Genomic DNA, 21,356 nt, shown 5'->3' with positions numbered 1-21,356 from the left:
AGATAGAAGGCGGGAGGAGAAAGGGACGACAGAGGATGATATGGTTGGATGGCCTCACTGACTCAATGCACATGAGTTTGAGTAAACTCCAGGAGATATTGAAGGACAGGGAAGCCTGGCATGCTGCAGTCCTTGGGGCTGCAGAGTCAAATACGACTTAGCAACTCAGCAACAACAGTTCCCAGGAAACCCTAGCTGCCAAACAGCTGCTTCTCCAACATCCAGGCTGTGAACATTAGCCGCCCTCTCTCTCCTGAGTTCCTCTCATCCGTTCTTCACTGGCTTCTTGTCACCAATACTCAAATATGGTGATGTCTCTCCTACCTTAAAACAAAGACGTATTTCCCTGGAACCTCTTTTTCCAATTAAAAACCACCTTTGCTTTCCCCTTCACGAACAAGCTGTATAGGTCTGGAGGTCTGATAATTAAGAATCTACCTTGCAACGCAGAGGACCTGGGTTCGATTCCTGGTCGGGCAACTAAACAGCTCGCTCTAGAGTCCTCACTCTGGAGCCCAGACAACACAACTGGAGAAGCCCATACACCACAACAAAAGATCCTATATGTTGCAGCTAAGACCCGTTGCAGCCAAACATACATATACATATACATGCATACATACATACACACACACATATACGCACATATACATATATGATATATATGATATAGCGCTTCCCTGGTAGCTCAGACAGTAAGGAGTCCGCCTGCACTGCAGGAGACCCAGATTCGGTACACACACATACACATAAAATCTATGTATGTGTACATATGTATGTACATAAAAGTCATGTGTGTGTACATATACATATACACACACATATGTAAAAGCTATGTAGAACCTCTGTGGCTTTATTTTATTTCCCTGTGCCTCTTCACCTACTGTAGGCAGGCTTCTGCCCCCAACCATAAAACGAAACCTTCTGTGCTACGGTCAATGGGTGAGCAGTGGTCCTAATTACTCTCAATTTCTTAAGGATGCTGACCACAGCCCCTTCCACCAGACTGCAGGAAACAGCCCTCGCCCTTTTTTCTCTTTATGCTCATTATCATTGTCCATCACTTAAAGCCAAGCTTCAATCACTATTGCAAGTGAAACTCGTTTGTGGCTTAGAAATCTCTGCCTTTCGAATAGCTCCCAGGAGATTCCTTTATGCTAAGCTTTCAGAAGCACTGTGATAAGTATGGATATTCCTCAGAGGCCGGCTCCACGTCTCCAGTTCACCATTTATAGCAGAAGTTGGTAAACGACAGCCAAAGGACCAACTCAGGCCCACCACTCGTTTTTGTAAATAAAGTTTTATTAGAACATGGCCCACTGGTTGGCTTACTGTCTATGGCTGCTTCTGAGCTGCTGCAGCTGAGCTGAAGAGTTGCAACGGAGACTCTACGATATACAAAGCTTAAAACATTCACTCTCTGGCCTTTCACAGAAAAAGTATGCCACCTCTCCGCTTCCCCCCCCAGTTTACAGTCTCCCAGCTGCCCTCCTGACATTCAGAGCCTTTTCATGTGACCTGTCCGCCACACATCAGACCCAGAAAGCCAAGAGTGTATTAGAAACCTGCACATGAATATGATGACACTCACATCTGAAGCCCAATGTATCCAGCTGCCTTTCCCATCTTCTTCCTGACTTGCTCCTCCATCCACAACGTTATAGGTTTCCCCGGTGGCTCAACTAGTAAAGAATTCACCTGCAGTGCGGGAGACCTGGGTTCGATCCCTGGGTGGGGAAGATCCCCTGGAGAAGGTAAAGGCTACCCACTCCAATATTCTGGCCTGGAGAATTCCGTGGGCTGTGTAGTCCGCAGCCCAGGAGCAAGTACCGCCACCCACCCCCATCACCCAGCTCCCGAGCATCATCTCTTGCAGTGGAAGAGCAAAGGGCGTGGGGATCCAGACTTGGACCCAGTTTGCTGTAAGGGTAAACGATGGTCCTGTCTGGGGAAGCCGGGGAAAGGGGCACATCAGAGGGAGCCATCATCCTGAGAAGTTAGGGCTTGAAAAGTGTCGAAAGGAAAGTGCGTGTCTAACTGTGGGCAGAGGCCCAGCACACAGGGAACTCAGACCTAGTTTAAATTCAGAGAGACACACATCGCATATTCAGATGCAATCAAGTGGGTGCCAGGATTGATTATCTTTCATCTGAAGAACTCGGGAGTCGTATTTCCCCAAAGCAGACGCCGGGCATTTTTATCACGGCACTCCTATTGCGTATGCGATGCTGATACTGGATCAAAAGTCACAGCATTGAGGGAAATACAGTTGTCTCCCCTTAACATTTCTTCACGTGGGAAAAGAAAAGGTCCAACTGTTGCACTTTTTAAGCTGCATGATGTAAATAACATCATTTTTGGTCCCATAAAAATCCTCTTTTACTGACTTTCAAGATTGGGAAAATGTGGAAAGGCCCAATTTTCTTACTTTCGGTCTCTTATCCAACATTATTTCCGCTGAAAATCACAGCTTGTCTTTTGAAATACTCATTTGGGGAACTGAAGACTCGGCATTCAATATGCCTAGGGTTAAATGGTGAAAAAGCGGGTTTAAGTTTCAACACGTTACAGGTTTTCTATAAGCGATTGTAACTAGTTATATGAAATCTTCCACTTGAGGAGGTGTTATCTGACTCACTCATATAACTAATTGACTTGTGTAAAAGAATGTATACTGCTTGCAATCTGAGTTATAAAAGTGCCTCCAGATTTCTAGTGTACAATCACACAGTTAGCAATGTGTGGAAATCTACAACTCAGGAATTCTCCCCAAAGAGGTCAGTTCCTGCCCTGATGGAATACATGTTTTATCTTCCATGTTCTGTCTTTCTTGAGGAGTCTTAGGATGGCCTTTGAAGTCACTATTCCATCCCATGGAGGGCCTTCATAATGCCAGTACTGTAGGAACTAACGAGACAGCTCATTATAACAGCAGTATTTTCTATAAAATGGAAATAATGGTACCATTTCCAAAACAATGGCAGAGAGTACTAGGGTTTAGAACTTTACTACACTCTGCTGACCCAAAGAGGAGCTACATATTTTAGGCCAATCCTTTAATGAAAAGATAATGAAAGAGTGTTCATCTGCCTGGAAATAGAGTTCAAAGAATGTGTGCGACCTTAAAAAGACTGAACACATTCTACTCGGTTGGCCAGAAAGTTTATTCAGCTTTTCCACAACATCTTACACAAATGAACTTTTTGGCCAATCCAATTTAAAAAAACAGAAAACAAAAAACTTCATATCTACTGAAAGGAATGACCCTTCATGACAAGAAGTAGCTCTCCAAATTAAAATTTATAATGATCTGAGGCTGGCACAAAAGCTTTTTTTTTTTTCCCCCGTACAAATGTACTGCTTACAGTTCTGACATAAAATGTAATATATAATTTCTCTCTTCATTTTGGCAAGAGTTGCCAGGAACCATTTCTTCTTCAAAGTCAGATCTTCCACAACTGGATTTTGAAATATCAACTGATAAAGTTTCATTTTAGTGTGAGTTTCTAAAAAATATAGAAAGATAGTTGTATTCTATAATCCTCCATGCCAAACATTCGTTAGGACAAAATAAGCAAAAGGTGAACGATTATTGCAAATTCTGAAGCAAGAAAAGACTTATAAAGATCAATAATTGCTTTTTCTGTGATACTACCTTTGCTATTAAATTTCCTACTCCAAAGTCACATCTGATGACACAAAATCAATAAAGATCCTTGAGCTAGTCATCACATGAATTCTGACTTAAAAGGTGTGTGTAATTGTTTAGTGTGTATGCCTTGCAGGAATCCACATATGTTGCATAGTTGCATGGTGGAAAGTGAAGAAAGAGCTTTATCTTCTATTGTAAGCAAAGCTTCGGGTCAGGTTTCAGACTATGCGTTATGGTTTGCACACCTTCCTTTGTGAGCTTTTCCAGGCCCTTTGTCATCACTGAAAGTAGACTATTGTTTCTGAGTTTTAATCGGGTCTCTCTTGCCATGAATTAATGCCCTCGCACTCCTCCTTCTACTAATTCTAAGTTTGCTTCTAACTCTCTTTCTTCAGCCTTCTGCAACGTTCCCTTCTCTTTCCCCCTTTTTCCTCCCTCCTCCGTATTCCTTACGGATATATACAGATTCCTTATCCACTATAAGCAAAGTAAGCGGCCTCTCAGTCTTTGCTAAGCCTCCCGTGACTGTATGAATGCCTTCCCCATCACCGTATCCTTCACACACGGCTGACAACCGCGTGCCGTCAAGTCTGGTACTGGGGGCAAGCGAATGGGCGCACATCCCTGCCTTGCCAAGCGCCAGCTTAGTCGACCCTCCCGAAGGTCTCCGAATGCCAGCCACTCTGTCTGCAACATTCTCATGATAGCGCCAACTTTGCAAAGAAAGGTGTCATAGGAAAAAATAGCTGGCCCACCACGATGCTGATAAATACTGAATTGAGGAAGAAATTAGAATTATGCCACTGACATATATCAAGCACCAGTCATACGCCAGGCAGTTTGGGAAGTGCCGCGCATCATCAAGAAGGTCGTCATTACCCTGGATGAGCCTCTGTGATTCTTACTGAGGAACTGTTTTGTCTTTTTATTTTATTTTGTTTAGGCTTGAAATTTTTTTTACATTTTTAATGTATTTATTTTTTAATTGAAGGATAACTGCTTTACGGAATTTTGCTATTTTCTGTCAAACGTCAACATGAATCAGCCATAGGTAAACATACATTCCCCTTCCTTTTGAACCTCCCTCCCATCTCCCTCCCCACCCCACCCCTTGTGGTCACAAAGTTCTCTGGAAAACTCCTTTTCTACCAGACGGTAGGTGAGACGATATAGTCTCTGAAATCTTAACCTAGAGACACCAAAGAAGATCATCATTTTCTCTTTTGTTTGGGGGGACCCTGAAACAGATTGGTGTCATTATTGACATGCCATGGATGACATAGGCCTGTTTGCAGACTCACTCCATTCCAACACCCTGAGAACACAGAAATTCTCTTACACTTTCAGAACACGTAGATTTTAGAACACATAGACACCACCTGTGCCATTTCTTGCTTATGGCTTCTGAACAACTAACCTACCCTGGACAACTTATTTTCTTCGCTCCTATTTCTGAATATTCAAAACTAACTGATATCCTGGGACTTCGCTGGTGGTCCAGTGGTTGACAACCCGCCTTCCAGCGCAGGGGACACGGTTCAATCTCTGGTCGGGGATCTAAGAACCCACAAGTGGAGGAACAGCTAAGCCCATGCATCATTACAGAGTCCGTGCACTCTAGAGCCTTCACGCTACAACCAGAAAGCATGAGGAGAGCTGCAGCAAGACTTGATGGAGCCAAATAAAAAGGAAAAAAAAAAAAAACCCATGGATAACCTCACATTTCTTCTGTTGCTCTTAGTGGTGTGGATCCTGACCTCACGTGGAAAGCTGCGATGAGACGCCCTGTATTTTTCTTTTAAAAACTGTGTATCTCATTTGCTGAATTTTACTTATTATAGAAAGTGCACCAGAACAAACCTTTCAAAATCTGTGCCCATTCATTGAGATTAAGACACTTTTTCTCTGCTTCATTCATCTGCTGATGACTCTAGCTCATTGACTGAAAAACACTGTTTTAATGAGTTAGTTCCCTATCAGTCTCATTTAAAGTATATTAACAATAACGATAAGCAAAAAGTCAATGGTCTTCATGACTTTAGCAAACTGAGTTGCTCAGGCCACTTGATTGTTTAAAATCGCCACTGGGAGGAATCTGACTTTCCAGGAGAATTAAATGCAGTTTCTTGTGGTGAGTGATTATTAGCACAAGAGCTATGCATTTTTCTACTACAGTAGAGGAAATAATTTAATTAGTCTGTTATTGTAAATGTTCTTGATTTTAATACATTAACTTGTGGCCCACGGCTGATAGAAAAAGAAATTAACACTGATTCCTTTAGACTGTGGAATGAATTCGACTTTCCGGGGTAAGAAAATTAATTATAGATGTTCCTTGCTTAAGACTGCCAGATTTTTTAAATGATAAATGATGCAATTATTATCTGTCAAGTATACAAATAGTCATGCATTGACATTTCAGCTTATTAATTCCAACATTCACCATGGTGTATAACATATTCATCACACTTAATTGCTCGATAAATGAGAGAAAAAAAAAATAATCATTGTTCTTATGGCCCTCCCCGTGATTTTCAGGCGGTAGATTTCTGAAGAGACAGAATGCTGATAACACTAAATTTCTGATGACAGCCTCCTGTTTCATTTTGAGCCAAGACCAGAGCAAACAAAAAGAATCCGTGCAAAGGAGGTTAAGTCTACAGAAGCAGAGACTAACTGCTTGGGAAGTATGACTCGGCTGAAGTTGGTCCAAGCGTCCTGGCATATATGTTTCCCCTTCTCTCTTCTACGTGCTTGCTGGGGTGGGGGGCGGAAAACCCACTGCCCTGAGGGTCCCAGGAGCATCCGCTGCCTAAGAGATGCCCTTCCTTACCAATCAGTGTCCGAATCTTTGCAGCACAAAGGCAACTGTATAGCTTCAAAAGACCCTCCTCCCTGAGAGTCACGTGAGCCGTGACTGATGAAGTACGTCATCCTTTTACCAAGGAAGGCGGGTGGGCTCTAAAAGCTAGGACTTCCCTGATAGCTCAGCTGGTAAAGAATCCACCTGCAATGCAGGAGACCGGGGTTTGATCCCTGGGTGGGGAAGATCCCCTGGAGAAGGGATGGGCTACCCACTCCAATATTCTCGGGCTTCCCTGGGGGACTCAGCTGGTAAAGAATCCGCCTGCAATGGGGGAGACCTGGGTTTGATCCCTGGGTCGGGAAGATCCCCTGGAGAAGGGAACGGCTACCCCACCCCAGTATTCTGACCCACAGAATTCCATGGACCGTAGAGTCCATGGGGTCACAAAGAGTCGGGCACGACTGAGTGACTTTCACTTTCTAAAAGCTTCAAGCCAGGACCAAGGAACCAGCCCTCCTGACACCTTGGTGTTACCCCAGTGAGGACCACTGTGGACTTCTGGTCCCAAGGACTGGAAGGTAATACAGTGATGTCGTTTCACACCACTAAGTTTGTGGTCATTTGTTACAGCAGACATAAGAGACTAATATACTTTTTGTTTAACGTCTTTAAATTTTCCCTTTCCTCTTTAGCCTTCCTTCCCATCCTCATCCCATGCCTTGAGGTCATCATAAAGGACCGCGCTGAGCTCTCCCTGTGATATACGGCAGCTTCCCACTAGCTGTTTTACACATAATGGTCTGTATATGAGAAGACTAATATACCTAATACTTTCAAAAGGTCTGTAGGTAAATTTAGTGTGATTATTCAATCTACACATGTTCAGTGCTTCAGTTCAGTTCAGTTCAGTCACTCAGTCGTGTCCGACTCTTTGCGACCCCATGGACTGCAGCACGCCAGGCCTCCCTGTCCATCACCAACTCCCGGAGCTCGCTCAAACTCATGTCCATCACGTCTGTGATGCCCTCCAACCATCTCATCCTCTGTCGTCCCCTTCTCCTCCCGCCTTCGGTCTTTCCCAGCATCAGGGTCTTTTCCAATGAGTCGGTTCTTCGCATCAGGTGGCCGAAGTATCGGAGTTTCAGCTTCAGCATCAGTCCTTCCAATGAATACTCAGGGTTGATTTCCTTTAGGATGGACTGCTCAGTTCTTATACATCCTCATGTCCTTGTAGTAACTCTGTCGTACCTGCAGACAAAGTGGCAAAGTGAAGCTGCTCAGTCATGTCCGACTCATTGCGACCCCATGGACTACAGCACAAGAGACTCCTCCGTCCGTGGGATTTCCCAGGCAAGAGTACTGGAATGGGTTGCTATTTCCTTCTCCAGGGGATCGTCCGGACCCAGGGATCAAACACGCGTCTCCCGCATCATAGGCAGACGTTCTACCGTCTGAGCCACCGGGGAAGTCAGTAACCTGCAGAGCCATAGTCTATGATATCTGCTGTGACCAACCACAGAAGTCAAGAGTGGGCATGAAAACAACTCCCTTTGGTCCTGGCTGCAGCATTTCCCTTGAAGCCTGGACACGGTCTCACCACCCTTCTCCAGGCAGCCCCATCTAGACACGCAAGGTGGAAGCTCTGGCCAGCCCCGTAAGTGACCTGTGACTTTTTCGGTTCTCATTTTCCATCCGTGACGCGCAGAAGTATCGTAGGGACCCCAAGATTCCCACCCCTATTCCCACAGAGGACGAGCGTACATCCTATGTCCTCCGCTCCCCGTGACTATGGGCAGAACCCGTGACTGCGAAGGACTTCAGTCCCCTGACTGGGTCCCTAATCAAAATAACTCTGAGCTTAAATCTAAAGGGAGACCATCTGTGTTGGCCTTGGAAAAAGGGACAAGGAGCAGCAGCAGATACGGTCCTGGTCAAAGAGGGGAGCAAAAGCCCTGTCGTAACATGCACACAGGGCCCATGTGGAAGGAACTGCAGGCAGCTTCCCAAAGCTTCGCCTTGGAGAAGGAAATGGTCTTCCACTCCAGCCTTCTTGCCTGGAGAATCCCACGGACGGAGAAGCCTGGGGGAGCTCCATTCCATGGGGTCGTAAAGAATCAGACACGACTGAGCGACTTCCACTCCTAAAGCTGACAGCAGCCCTGGATGATGGCCAGCGGGGAAACGGGGGCCTCAAGCACACAGCTGCAAGGAAATCCACTCTCTCAGCAACCCTCTGAGCTTAGTGGAGGACCCTGTGCGTGAGAATGGAACGGAGCCCGGCCAACACCGTGATTTCTACCTGGCTAAGACCTGAGCAGAGGAGAGACAGCCTCAACCATGCCTGGGCTCCTGACTCATGGACACTGGGAAATAGTCACTTGGGTGGTTGTAAGCCTCTAAGTTGGTGGTCGTTGTTTATGCAGCAAGAGAAAATAAATCCACCACTCTGCAGAAACGCATTCCTCAGCTGGCTAAACAGGTAAAAGTAAGCTATGTTATTAATAGTTTATAACGTTAAGTGTGCTACAGAGCATGGGGGATGCTTTCTAGATGAAGAGAAGGTGTGGTCTCAGGAGAATGAGAGGTTGGAAGAGTTCCATTTCTGCAGAATAAATGTCGCCTCCAGTCTCCCCAAGTAAGGGGATGCCTACGTGTTCACTTAGATGCTAGACCAGCCCAAGTGACGAGGAGATGCACTGAACCCTGTTTGGGCCACTGGCTCCCACATCCTGCCATCTCCCACGGCCCTGAGGTCTCTGTCACTCTCTGGATCTTGTGCGCAATGATGGACTCATGGAATTACCTCTCTTTTGGGAAAGGAGAGTTCCATCTCCCCGGTGTGTGTTCAAGTGTCCAGTCATGTCGACTCTTCGCGACCCCATGGACTGTAGCCCACCAGGCTCCTCTTTGCATGGGGTTTCCCAGGCAAGAACACATGGAGTGGGTTACCGTGCCCTCCTCCAGGGGATCTTCCCAACCCAGGGCTCGGACCCACATCTCTTGTGTCTCCTGCATCGGCAGGAGGATTCTTCCCCACTGTGCCGTCTGGGAAGCCATATCTCCAAACAGATCTGAGAATCTCTAAAGGCCTGGTCAAGGAGACAGGACTTGGAATCTTGAGAGCTGGTTTACATCGTGATATATACCATTTGATGTCTACACCTTGCGTGGAAAGCTTTTTTACTGTCTCCGCACCAGATACAGTGGTAGCCATACCACATGAGGAGATTGGTAAAGATGGTATGAGTCGGCTTATCTGGAAGTATCTTGCACGTGACCTTTCAATCACTAAGTGTTCAGAAAAAAAGTTCATTCCCTTGTTCTGGAAACACAGCACCAATTATGGCTAATTTATGATATGATTCGATTTCTCTGTCCCCTGAAATTGCCATTTGCAGCACTTTGGTTATTTGTCAGACAAGAAGAGCTTGAACAAGTTGTGCCCCCGGGAGGCACATCCCCAAATGTGCCTGGGGTTTCAGTAGATTAGACACCCCACATCCCACACACAGTACCGAACCCAACCAAGAGCTGCCTCTACAATTCCCCTGGAGAGAAAAGCAGAGATTTCCCTCCTATCAACAGCACTTCTTTTTCACCTCATTAGCAAACCCCACTGGGTACAACTTTCTGAGAATGAGCGCCAAAGAAGTGTTAGGGGAAGCACATTGATTGAAATCGCCCACCCTGGCCAGGCACCATAGTAACCATTTGCATGAGTTGTTTTACGACAGGAGGTCCTGGTAAGGAACACGGAACTAACAAGCCTCCACCAACCAGAAGAGTTCGGAAAAGGTCAAAAGGAGACACTGCATGCCCGACCACCTCCCAGAATCCTTCTCTCTGGCATCCACCTTGGCTGAACAAGGCCTGCACCACCAGGAAGGAGTCTGAGTCAGAATGATTGGCTAAGGACAACCTGGAAACTAACCCCATCACCGTAAAACCCGGGACTTTGAGCCACATGGCAGAGCTGTTCTCCTGGGTTTCCTTCCCCTCCTGCTCTCCACCCGGGCACCCTTTCCCAATAAAATCTCTTGCTTTGCCAGCACATGTGTCTCCTCGGACAATTCACTTCCAAGTGTTAGACAAGGGCCCAGTTTCCAGGCCCTGGAAGGGGTCCTCCTTCCTGCAACAGAAAGAGAGCCATGTGGAGGGAGTAAAGAAGGCTGCTCATTCTCAGATTGCAAATAGAGAGCGCGATTTCCACTTCAGCTAAGTTGGCTCTCTCTCCACCAAATCTAGTAAATGCTAATGAAGTCAAGCCCATTTCACATGGAAATTTCCAGATCCCGCCCCCCTCCCACCCCCAAATTTAGTTATTACAAGAGATTTAAAGAGGAACTGGCTGCTGGGTAAACCTGCCTTCGTATACGTTTTCCAACCAATGACACCAGTCAGAAGCTTGTTGTCGGAAGGGTAATGCGGCCTGTTCAAGTTGCCTTTGGAAGAACTCTGATAGGAGTGGTTGTGGGGGTGGGGGGCGGCGGGTGTGGTGGCGAGTGTGTGTTTATCTCCCCTGTTTCCATAACCAATGCAGCACTTCTCTAGCAGATAGCTCAGTGGGTGAAGAATCTGTCTGCAATGCAGGAGACCCGGGTTCGATCCCTGAGTGGGGAAGATCCCCTGGAGAAGGGAACGGCTACCCACTCCAGTATTCTGGCCTGGAGAATTCCATGGACTGTGTAGTCCTTGGGGTCGCAAAGAGTCGGACACGACTGAGCGACTTGCACTTTCTTTCACTTCTTCCTCCAGCAGAGAGAGCTGTAAAGGGGAGTCTACATCACTAGGAATGGAGGAGACGTGAAGGGTGTTTTTGCCTTGTCTCCCAAATCATCATCGAATCACACATTGCCACAGTGATCATTTCTTTGCTTCTCTCTCCAAATAATGTACCCGAAGGCAAATGCTAGGAATCATTTGACAGATGTGGTAAAAGTCCTCAGGCCGAAACTGTTTTGAAAGTTAGATTTGCAGGAAACTGGTGCAAAGGTGGGAATGCAAAGAAGGGGACCGGGCTTCTCCAGTGTCTCAGCGGTAAAGAATCCACCTTCCATGCAGGAGACCTGGGTTCAATCCCTGGGTTGGGAAGATCCTCTGGAGGAAGGCAGGGCAAGCCACTCCAGTACTCTGGCCTGGAGAATCCCATGGACAGAGGAGACTGGTGGGCTATAGTCCAGGGAGGCCCAGAGAGTCAGACGAGACGGAAGCGACTTAGCGTAGCACACAAGTGGAGCGAAGGAAGCATAGATCTAGTGCTTACGGCTATGAAAACAGCAGTGAATCAAGCAGAGGGAGAGCTTCAGAGTTCTTTATCACCGTGTCTTGAGTCTGCAGCTGAGACGTTTTCAGAGTGGCTGTGTAGGAAAACATGATTCACGGGAAACCAAGGGCTACTGTGATTAAGAGAACGCTTGATGGTTTAGAATCAGTTGTGTCCACACCTGCACAAACTACATCCCAGCTACTGAGAAGACGTAAAGACCAGAGCTTGGAAATGCCAGCATCACAGTCTGAGGATGACAGAGAACGGGTCAAGTTTCAGACTTCAGACAAATACTCCAGTTTTCAAAAAAGGAATTATGGGTATATTCAACCACCTGTTTTTTTTTTTAGCATCACACTCATTCCTGATTAGATATTTTTAAAGAAATAATGCAAATGTCCTCGTTTACTGTGTTACTAGAGAAAAAGATCCTTGTAGAAGAATCCACCCACCCAACCACCCATCCACTCATTCAGTTCAGTTCAGTTCAGTCGCTCAGTCGTGTCCGACTCCTTTCGACCCTATGGACTGCAGCACGCCAGGCCTCCCTGTCCATCACCAACTCCCAGGAGAGAAAAAAATCCTTGTAGAAGAATCCACGTACCCAACCATCCATCCACTCATTCAGCAACTACCTACACTGCTACTGCCAAAGCCAGTTACTACGAGACACACATGGTACATAAAAGAACTCCTAGGCAACCTCTCCCTCTAAAGGAGTGTTCTGGTTAGAAGGTGCTGCATGGACTGTAATAAGGACTATTACGGAAAAGTACACAAGCATATGCAAGATCACAGGCGAAAACAGCATAGAAGGCTTCCGTGAATGTTAGGAGATCTTTCCCTCTGTGTTTATGTTTGTTCAGTCATTCAGTCGTGCCTGACTCTTTTGTGTCATGGACTGTAGCCTGCCAGGCTTCTCTGTCCATGGGATTTCCCATGACAAGAATACTGGAGTGGGTTGCCATTTCCTTCTCAGGATCTTCCCGACCCAGGAATCGGACCCGAGTTGCCTGCATTGCACGCAGATTCTTTACTGATTGAGCTACGATGGAAAGCCAGGGGTTGTGTAGGGGCTGGCAGCCTGGAGATTCAGGTGAGCAACCATGCTGCAGTCTTGAAGCTTTGGTTCTCAAGGCTGGAAACTCAGGCAGAATGTCTATACTGCAGCCTGGAGGCAAAGTTTCTTCTCCCTTGAGAAATCTCAGCCTTTTCTGTTAAGGCCTCCATCTGACTAGATGATACCCACACGACAGCAGGGAGGGTCACCTGCTTTACTGAGAGTCAAATGATTGCTAATGTTCATCACATCTCTAAAATACCTCCATGGCAACAGCTAGGCTAGTGTCTGGCCAAAGAACTGGCCACCGATTCCTAATGAAGTTGACACATCAAAGTAACCAGCATGGTCCAGTCAGAATGAACCATGACAAGAAAGGCAAACCACAACCTGAAACATTTCAGCAGATGCTCACTTGGGGAAGGCAAGTTAGGGGATGGAAACTGGCAAGAGGAGAAAAAGAAAAAAGTGAAAATCACTCAGTCGTGTCTCACTCTTTGGGACACCGTGGACTCTAGCCCGCCAGGCTCCTCTGTCCACGGGACTCTCCAGGCAAGAATACTGGAGCGGGTAGCCATTCCCTTCTCCAGGGGATCTTCCCAACACCAGGGATCGAACCCAGCTCTCCCATATTCTAGGGTGAATCTTTACCATCTGAGCCACCAGGAAATCCCGACCGACTCCTTTCTTTCTGCAGCTCCTGATCAAATGTTTACAGAGATACCATGTTTACAGAGATACCATAGCCCTCAGCACCATGCTGAGGGCTATGGACACAGACAGGAGCCAAGCAGAAATGGTCCTTGCCCTCCTCGGACTGACAGTCAAGACCAGGGGTCAGCACACTGAAGCCCTGTCTGGTCTGCCTCCTACTTTTGTAAATAAAGTTTTATTAGAACACATCATGCCCATATGTCGACATACTGTCTTACCTGGTGAATCAGAGTCTGCCTGCAATGCAGGAGACCCAGGTTTGATCCCTGGGTCGGGAAGATCCCCTGGAGGAGGGCATGGCTGCCCACTCCAGTATTCTTGCCTGGAAAATTCCATGGACAGAGGAACCTGGCGGGGCTACAGTCCATGGGGTCACAACATGACTGAGTGACTCAACATTTTCAGTTATGTGCCTATATGTTGACCTACTGTCTACAGCTGCTTCTGCACAATGAGGGCAGAGCTGCCCGTGTGGCCCACAAAGTCTACAATATTTGCTTCCCGGTCCCTTACTTTAAAACGCGTCCTCACCCGTGGTACAGACCTTTGCATAACGAGGCCGTTAAAACCTCTGGGACTCCAGTCTTTGGGATGGTGAGCAGTTAGCCAAAGCTGGATGTGGACTGCTTCTCAGGAGTAAGAGAAAATGAACAGGAACCCCTTAAATATGGGGACTTCTGGTAGAAAAAGTATTTACTGTAGGAACTGGGGAAGAAAAGAAGACTCTGCCTCTGATGTTGCAATCGAGAAGACATGGCTTCTGTGACAAAGAGAAGTTCACAAGGAGAGAACAAGCGAAAATGAAAAGTCGATGAAAAAGATGTGCAAATACAGGCAGGCATAGAAAGTAAACTCAGGGACACAAGCCGTGTGGCTCTCAAAGGAGCCGGAGCAGATCAAAATTGACACGGAGAAAAACCCAAGTCAATTGTGTACAGAACAAATGAGATACTCTCAGAACTCAGAGAAAAGGAACAGAAATAAGAAGTAGATTTTAAAAAAAAAAAAGCAGCACAGAAGATAGGAATAGAGACTCAGTGAAAAGGAATTGATATTCTCAAGGAAACCACGAAAATCATTTAAAAAGGAAGAGATTACAACTTGCATTAAGTAATTATTATGTTCTCCACTCTGTGGTAAGCACTTTGCATCTGTTATCACTTTCATCTTTACAATAACCCTTTGAGACTCAAACTAATAAAATATTTCTGCTTTGCAAATGAAAAATTTGTTATGCGAAATGTGTAAATTAGCCATAAAGAAGAAAGTTGCTCAGTCATGTCTGACTCTTTTGTGACCCCATGGACTGTAACACACCAGGCTCCTCTGTCCATGGGATTTTCCAGGCAAGAATACTGAAGTGGGTTGTCATTTCCTTCTCCAGGGGATCTTTCTGACCCAGCGATTGAACCCAGGTCCCCTGCAATTGCAGGCAGATTCTTTACCGTTTGAACCACCAGGGAAGCCTCTTTGTAAATTAGCCATATTTAGCTAGTAAATGGATAAAAGTGAAAGAAAGTGAAGTCACTCAGTCGTGTCTGACTCTTTGTGGCCTACCAGGCTCCTCTGCCCATGGGATTTTCCAGGCAAGAATACTGGAGTGGGCTGCCATTTCCTTCTCCAAGTAAATGGATAAACCAAGAATCAAATCCTAATCTGACTGAATTTAACACCCGATATTCTATATCCGTAATCAAAGAAAAAAATGAAAGTTTCACAGAAAGAAAAAAAAAAACGACCCTATCTCATGAGCAAAACAGTTAACCCTTGTGTTCCAAAGTAATGAAGAGCAATTCACACGTCCAAATATTTTGTCACTTTTATGCAAAACAGGAAACAAGTGTATATACATCTGGGGGACGATTTCAATCACCCTAGGAATCAATAATGTGTTGTGCAAAAGCAGTAGACGCAATTTCAGGCTGTCTCAATGAGAATGTCATGTTTGGTGGGGGAAAAGGTAATAATATTCTACACCTGACCAGCTTGCTTCATTTCAGTTCAGGCGCTCAGTCGTGCCCGACTCTTTGCGACCCCCATGGACCGCAGCACGCCAGGCTTGACAAGCGACATGCAAACCAGAGTCCAGTTCTGGGAGTCATTTTTAGGGACCGATGAAACAAGCCCTTTCCTCACAGGCAACCGACGGAACACAGCTGGCTGAGGTGTTCGGAGGACGTGTGTAGGTAGGCGCTGACTCGGCTAAAGAGGGGAAGGCCAAATGGTGCTGCAGGAGGGGAGCAGGTGAATGCTAGCCTGTCTTCCAGACTAGACATGCTGTCAATATTGCTTATGCTGAAGCGTGACACGGGCGGTGCATTTACAAAGCAGAATGCAGTCCTCCTGTTTTATCACATAAGCACTGTTACAGTGAGCTCCTGAGCGGGACGAGTAAGTCTTGCTTGAAATATTAGAGGAAAATAACATTTCTTTTTTTTTTTTTTTTTTGCTGATTCGCCATTCTGTTGTTTATGAAATTACCTGGCCTATTTCGGTCATTGTTATTGTCATTTGGGAATTACCATGTACAAACGAGGCAGAAAAGAACCCTCACAGTCTGAAGATAACGCCACTGTAAGCTGCCCCCAGAAACCCTGGAGCTGCCTGTGGATGCTAACAATAGCTCTGTAAACGTTCAGCCCAAGCTCTTAAGAGGGAAAGAGTAGCCAAAAGAAGCAAATATATGTGCAGGGCATGGTTTCATAATTTGTTTCACTCATGCATTAGTAATAGAGAATAATCAAAGGGAATACATTCAAAGTTTTGTTCAGAACATGCTGAAACAGTGACTATTTTGTGACTACCCCTCACTGTCAATTATTATTTATCACTGGTACTCCACCACCAGATTAAAAAGCAGACATACACGTGTGTGCTTTATTTCACTCTGGTCTCTGTCCTCATCATAACACTCAGTTCCTTCATAAGTAATTAAAGTGAAAGTGAAAGCCGCTCAGTCGTGTCTGACTCTTTGCAACCCCACTGGCTATACAGTCCATGGAATTCTCCAGGCCAGAACACTGGAGTGGGTAACCTTTCCCTTCTCCAGGGGATCTTCCCAACCCCAGGATCAAACCCACGTCTCCCTTAGTGCAGGCAGATTCTTTACCAGCTGAGCCACCAGGGAAACCCAATAAGAATTTAATGTTCTGGCAAACTTAGACAGTGCAGTCTAACTATCAGATACTGAAGTTGATATGGGGGGACATTCTCTTGTGTTCTCTGGTTGTTTATAAAATTTTGATTGCTGGTGACTATATGATACTTTTTCTAAGATCTACTTCCAAGTAGCCCTACATGATTATCTAATTCTTGTTATTCTAATTTTGCGAAAAAGACTCAACTCTACATAGCCTTCAATTTCAAAGCGTTTCCTTATTTCCATATATTAGTATGATGAGGAGGGCTCCCGAGAGGTGCAGTTAGGTATTTATGTCAGTACAACCAGTTGCATGGTATCTCTGAACTCGGACTCAGGGAAATGAGCGTGAATTCTTCCATAAAGTGAATTTCCCCCTTGAAACGTCTGAGGCTGAACTTCCAGACATTGGTACATCACATAGTTAACAAAAAGCGTTGCTATTCTCACTTAAATCTCACTAAAGTCCTGTGAAGTAGCTATTTCTAATTTCCATATTGCATACGAGGAAACTGAGGTGTGGACCCTGAGTTCCTCAGAGTCTAGGAGCTTTGAAAGCACACAGCCAGGTGTTCAAAATAGTGGCCAGATTCACTCCACCTGCCCGGCAGCCTCTCTGCCTGAAGAAGGGGACTGAGGAGCAGATTGAACCCCGACGATGACGTCCCTTCTTCTCCAAGGTCAACAGGGACGCGACACTCAAATTGATATGGGGATTTTGGGCGTTTTTTATGTGACTTTCGTTGGAAGTTGCAATCCTCGTAGGGGTCTTGAGGAGAGTTATGTGATAGATAATGTAGTCACTGAATATGGGGAGTGCGTCTTAAACGCTTTTGCTTTTTCATCAGAAGCTGGCCCAGTGCCTCGTGTGAAGCAGTCATGCGGTAATATCTGTGGATGGAATTTGAAGCTGAGCTTCTATGTGCCTGCAGCCTATGTGAGTGAGTGTTGACTGCCCTCCTTTAGATTCTGGTTTTACAAGGCTCAAGAAAAAGAAAAAAATTCCATTTAATCCATTTAGCCTATTAATAAGTGATCAGTGCAATGAGAAAGAGTCAAGCTAATTGACTATTTTTATCAAGTCACCAAACTGACCTCTCCTCTCTGTTAAACAGCCTGTCAGTCCAACCGGACCATTTGGTCCCAGGGACTGACACACAGATGGGGCTCCCTGCTCGGAAGATAAGGACTTGATCCAACAGCCCAGCACAGCTTCAGTGCCTGGGGCCGGAAGGGAACAATCTGTTCTCCTTTGGACGTTTTGATACGAGAATTAAAAAAAAATGATCACACTGGATTCATCCCCAAACCTTACAATCATCACCGGAAGTTGAGAGAAACCTGACACCACCCCAAAATGAGTCTACATTCACCACATTTCAGGCACAATATCTCACAGAAGGGTGGAGAAAGTCCAGTCAGTCAATGGAATTCGGAGCTTAAGAATTCAGCCACTAAGAGGCATAATTGCTGTAATTAGTCAAATGGTGTAATTACAGTAAACACACGATAAGTTGCCGCTGAAGCACGTAATTGCAGAGTATAATCGCGTTATTATGATTTCTGATGATATCATATGATTTGGATATATTATAAATACCCATGACAATAAAGACATTTTTCATTTCTGAATTTCCCTAGAACTTCTGATTTGGCTTTCTTAAAATTTCTAGGTTTCTATCTCAGTCACATAGGAAATCAAGCTTTTTTTTTTTTTTTTTTAATGAAAGGAAACGTGAATATTATCCAACATAAGATCTTGGTGAGAAGGTAGGTAGTAAGAGATGAAGGATTTGAAGCTGAGTGTATACAGTCGTTAGAATGACCCCTGGTGGCTCAGATGGCAAAGAATCTGCCTACAATGAAGGAGACTGGGGTTCGATCCCTGGGTCAGGAAGATCCCCTGGAGAAGGGAATGGCAACCCACTCCAGTATTCTTGCCTGGAGAATTCCATGGACAGAGGAGCCTGGTGGACTACGGTGCATGGGGTTGCAAAGAGTTGGACACAACTGAATGACGAATACTAGACTAAAAGCAGAAATTAATGGCTATAATGCAAGGCATAAGAACATTTGTACAAATGTGGTTATTACGTCACTATATTCCATTTTAGGACTTTCCATTTACCTTAAATATGGCCACCTGATGCGAAGAACTGACTCCTTGGAAAAGATCCTGATGCTGGGAAAGATGGAAGGCAGGAGGAGAAGGGGAAGACAGAAGATGAGATGGTTGGATGGACCTGAGTTTGAGCAAGCTCCGGGAGATGGTGATGGACAGGGAAGTCTGGCGTGCTGCAGTCCATGGGGTCGCAAAGAGTCGGACACAGCTGAGCAATTGAACTGAACTGAAACTATCCATGAACTCTTCCTCTTCATAAATTCTACCCTGCAGTCTTCTTCTCTCTTCCAGGAGAAGGATGATGCTTCTAAAGTATTTGCATACAACTAGCATCTCAAGGCGTTTCTCCCCTAGAACATGTGTCTCTATTGTGAATAGAAAACCAAACATCTCTGTTAATGATGCCTCACTGCTGCTTATTCTCTGGTGGGTCACCGCCAACCCATTAAGATTCTGTGCAGAGTGGAAAACGCAGACTGAGACCACAGGTCGGCAAACGTTTTCTGAAAACGGTCAGACGGTATTTTCAGCTTTGCAAGCCACAGAGCTCTGTGACAACCGCTCCACTCTGCCACTCTTTGCAAAAGTGGACACGCATAATAGGTGAACGAAGAAAGGCGACCGTGTTGTCATCAAACCTTATTTTCAGAAAAACAGGGATCAGGCTGGAATGGATGTGCCGTCTGCTGACTGCTCATCTAGGTGAGTCTGAGGCAGAAAAAGAGCCCTGGGGAATTGTGACTGCTCTTCTCTGCACGCTAAACTTCTGTTCATCTAGATTAGTGTTAAAAAAAAAAAAAAACACGAAGCATACTACCCATTTTAACTGAGGATACAACTAACAATGCTTCTCTAGACTGTCCCTGTCTAACAGAACATTCTGTGATCATGGAAAACTCTCTGTGCTGCCCAGGATAGTAGCCCCTAGCCACAGGTGGATACTGAGGACTCGGAACATGCCTGATGGATGTTACAGATGGAAGGCTTCTTTATTTTACATAACAAATGTTTATTGAGCTCTGCTGTGTTCCTGGAATCATGCTGGACTGAGGGCCATTAAGATGGGCACATCATGATGTCCGTCCTCAACAGGAGAGGAGGACATACAACTAAACGACTGCAAGTGGAGAGTGACCAGCTTTACTTGGGGGTATATACAGAGACTCACAGAGGCACAAAAAAAGGAGAGGTCCATTTAACCTGAAGGACACCCCTGGACAGCGTACATAGTAAAAAGCAGAGACGTCACTTTGCTAAGGGGTTTCCCTGGTGGCTCAGATGGTAAACAATCCGCTTGCAATGCAGGAGACCTAGGTTCTGTCTCTGGGTTGGGAAGATCCCCTGGGGAAGGGAATGGGAACTCACTCTGGTATTCTTGCCTGGAGAATCCCATGGACAGAGGAGCCTGGTGGGCTATAGCCCAGGGGGTTGCAAAGAGTCAGACACGACTGAACGACTTCACTTTCACTTTGCTGACAAAGGTCTGTCTAGTCAAAGCTATAATTTTTGCAGTAGTCATGTACAGATGTTGAGAGTTGGACCGTAAAGAAGGCTGAGCACCAAAGAATTGATGCTTTCAACTTGTGGTGCTGGAGAAGACTCTTGAGAGTCCCTCAGACGACAAGGAGATCAAACCAGTCAATCATAAAGGAAATCAACCCTGAATATTCATTAGAAGGACTGATGCTGAAGCTCCAATTCTTTGGCCACCTGATGCAAAGAGTTGACTCATTAGAAAAGACCCTGATGCTGAGAAAGATTAAGGGCAAGAGGAGAAGGGGTTGACAGAGGATGAGATGGTTGGACGGCATCATCAGCTCAATGGAGATGAGGTTGAGGAAACTCTGGGAGTTGGTGATGGACAGGGAGGCCTGGCGTGCTGTGATCCATGGGGTTGCAAAGAGTCAGATACAACTGAGCTATTGCACAACTAAATAAAAGGAACTATTTCTCAGAGGTAGTAACAATTGAGCTAGACCTTAAAAGATAAGACAGTCTCCATGCCAACAGAGGGCAAAGGCAATCTAGGCAAGGGAGCCCCTGGGACAAATGGCCGAAGTCTAAAGACAGAAGAGAACTCATGGAAGTGCAGTTCCATGAGAAATGGGACATTTATGAGTCAGACATAATGTACATAAACATCGTCTCTTACATGCACAAGATACACATATCTTCCTATCCTGGTGAAATTGGCATTAAATAATTATTCCCACTTTGTTGGCACATGTATCATGAACTTATGCTCCCTTTGCCAAGAATTCATCTGCTCACCTAGTACGTTTTTAATTTATTCTTTAATTGGAGGGAAATTGTTTTACAATGTTGTGTTGGTTCTGAACGTCTGATCCCAATTAACTTATATTTAAATTTAAAAACCCCTTAAGAGGCAACCACATTGGACAACACAGTTTTCTGTGCAGACTACTCTTCCAAACCACTCTGCTCACTAATGCACTGAACATGATCGTTGTTAGGTTTACACAACAAAGTATCTTACCAGCATCTAAGCAAATATACAGCTCTGAGCATCAGAGACATCCCATAAATATTAATGGCAATCAGTAAATTGAATCATTACAGATAATGAAACAGCACGA

The sequence above is a fragment of the Cervus elaphus genome, chromosome X (genome assembly GCF_910594005.1).
Source record: "Cervus elaphus chromosome X, mCerEla1.1, whole genome shotgun sequence".
NCBI lineage: Eukaryota > Metazoa > Chordata > Mammalia > Artiodactyla > Cervidae > Cervus > Cervus elaphus.
This window is presented reverse-complemented; position numbering follows the sequence as displayed.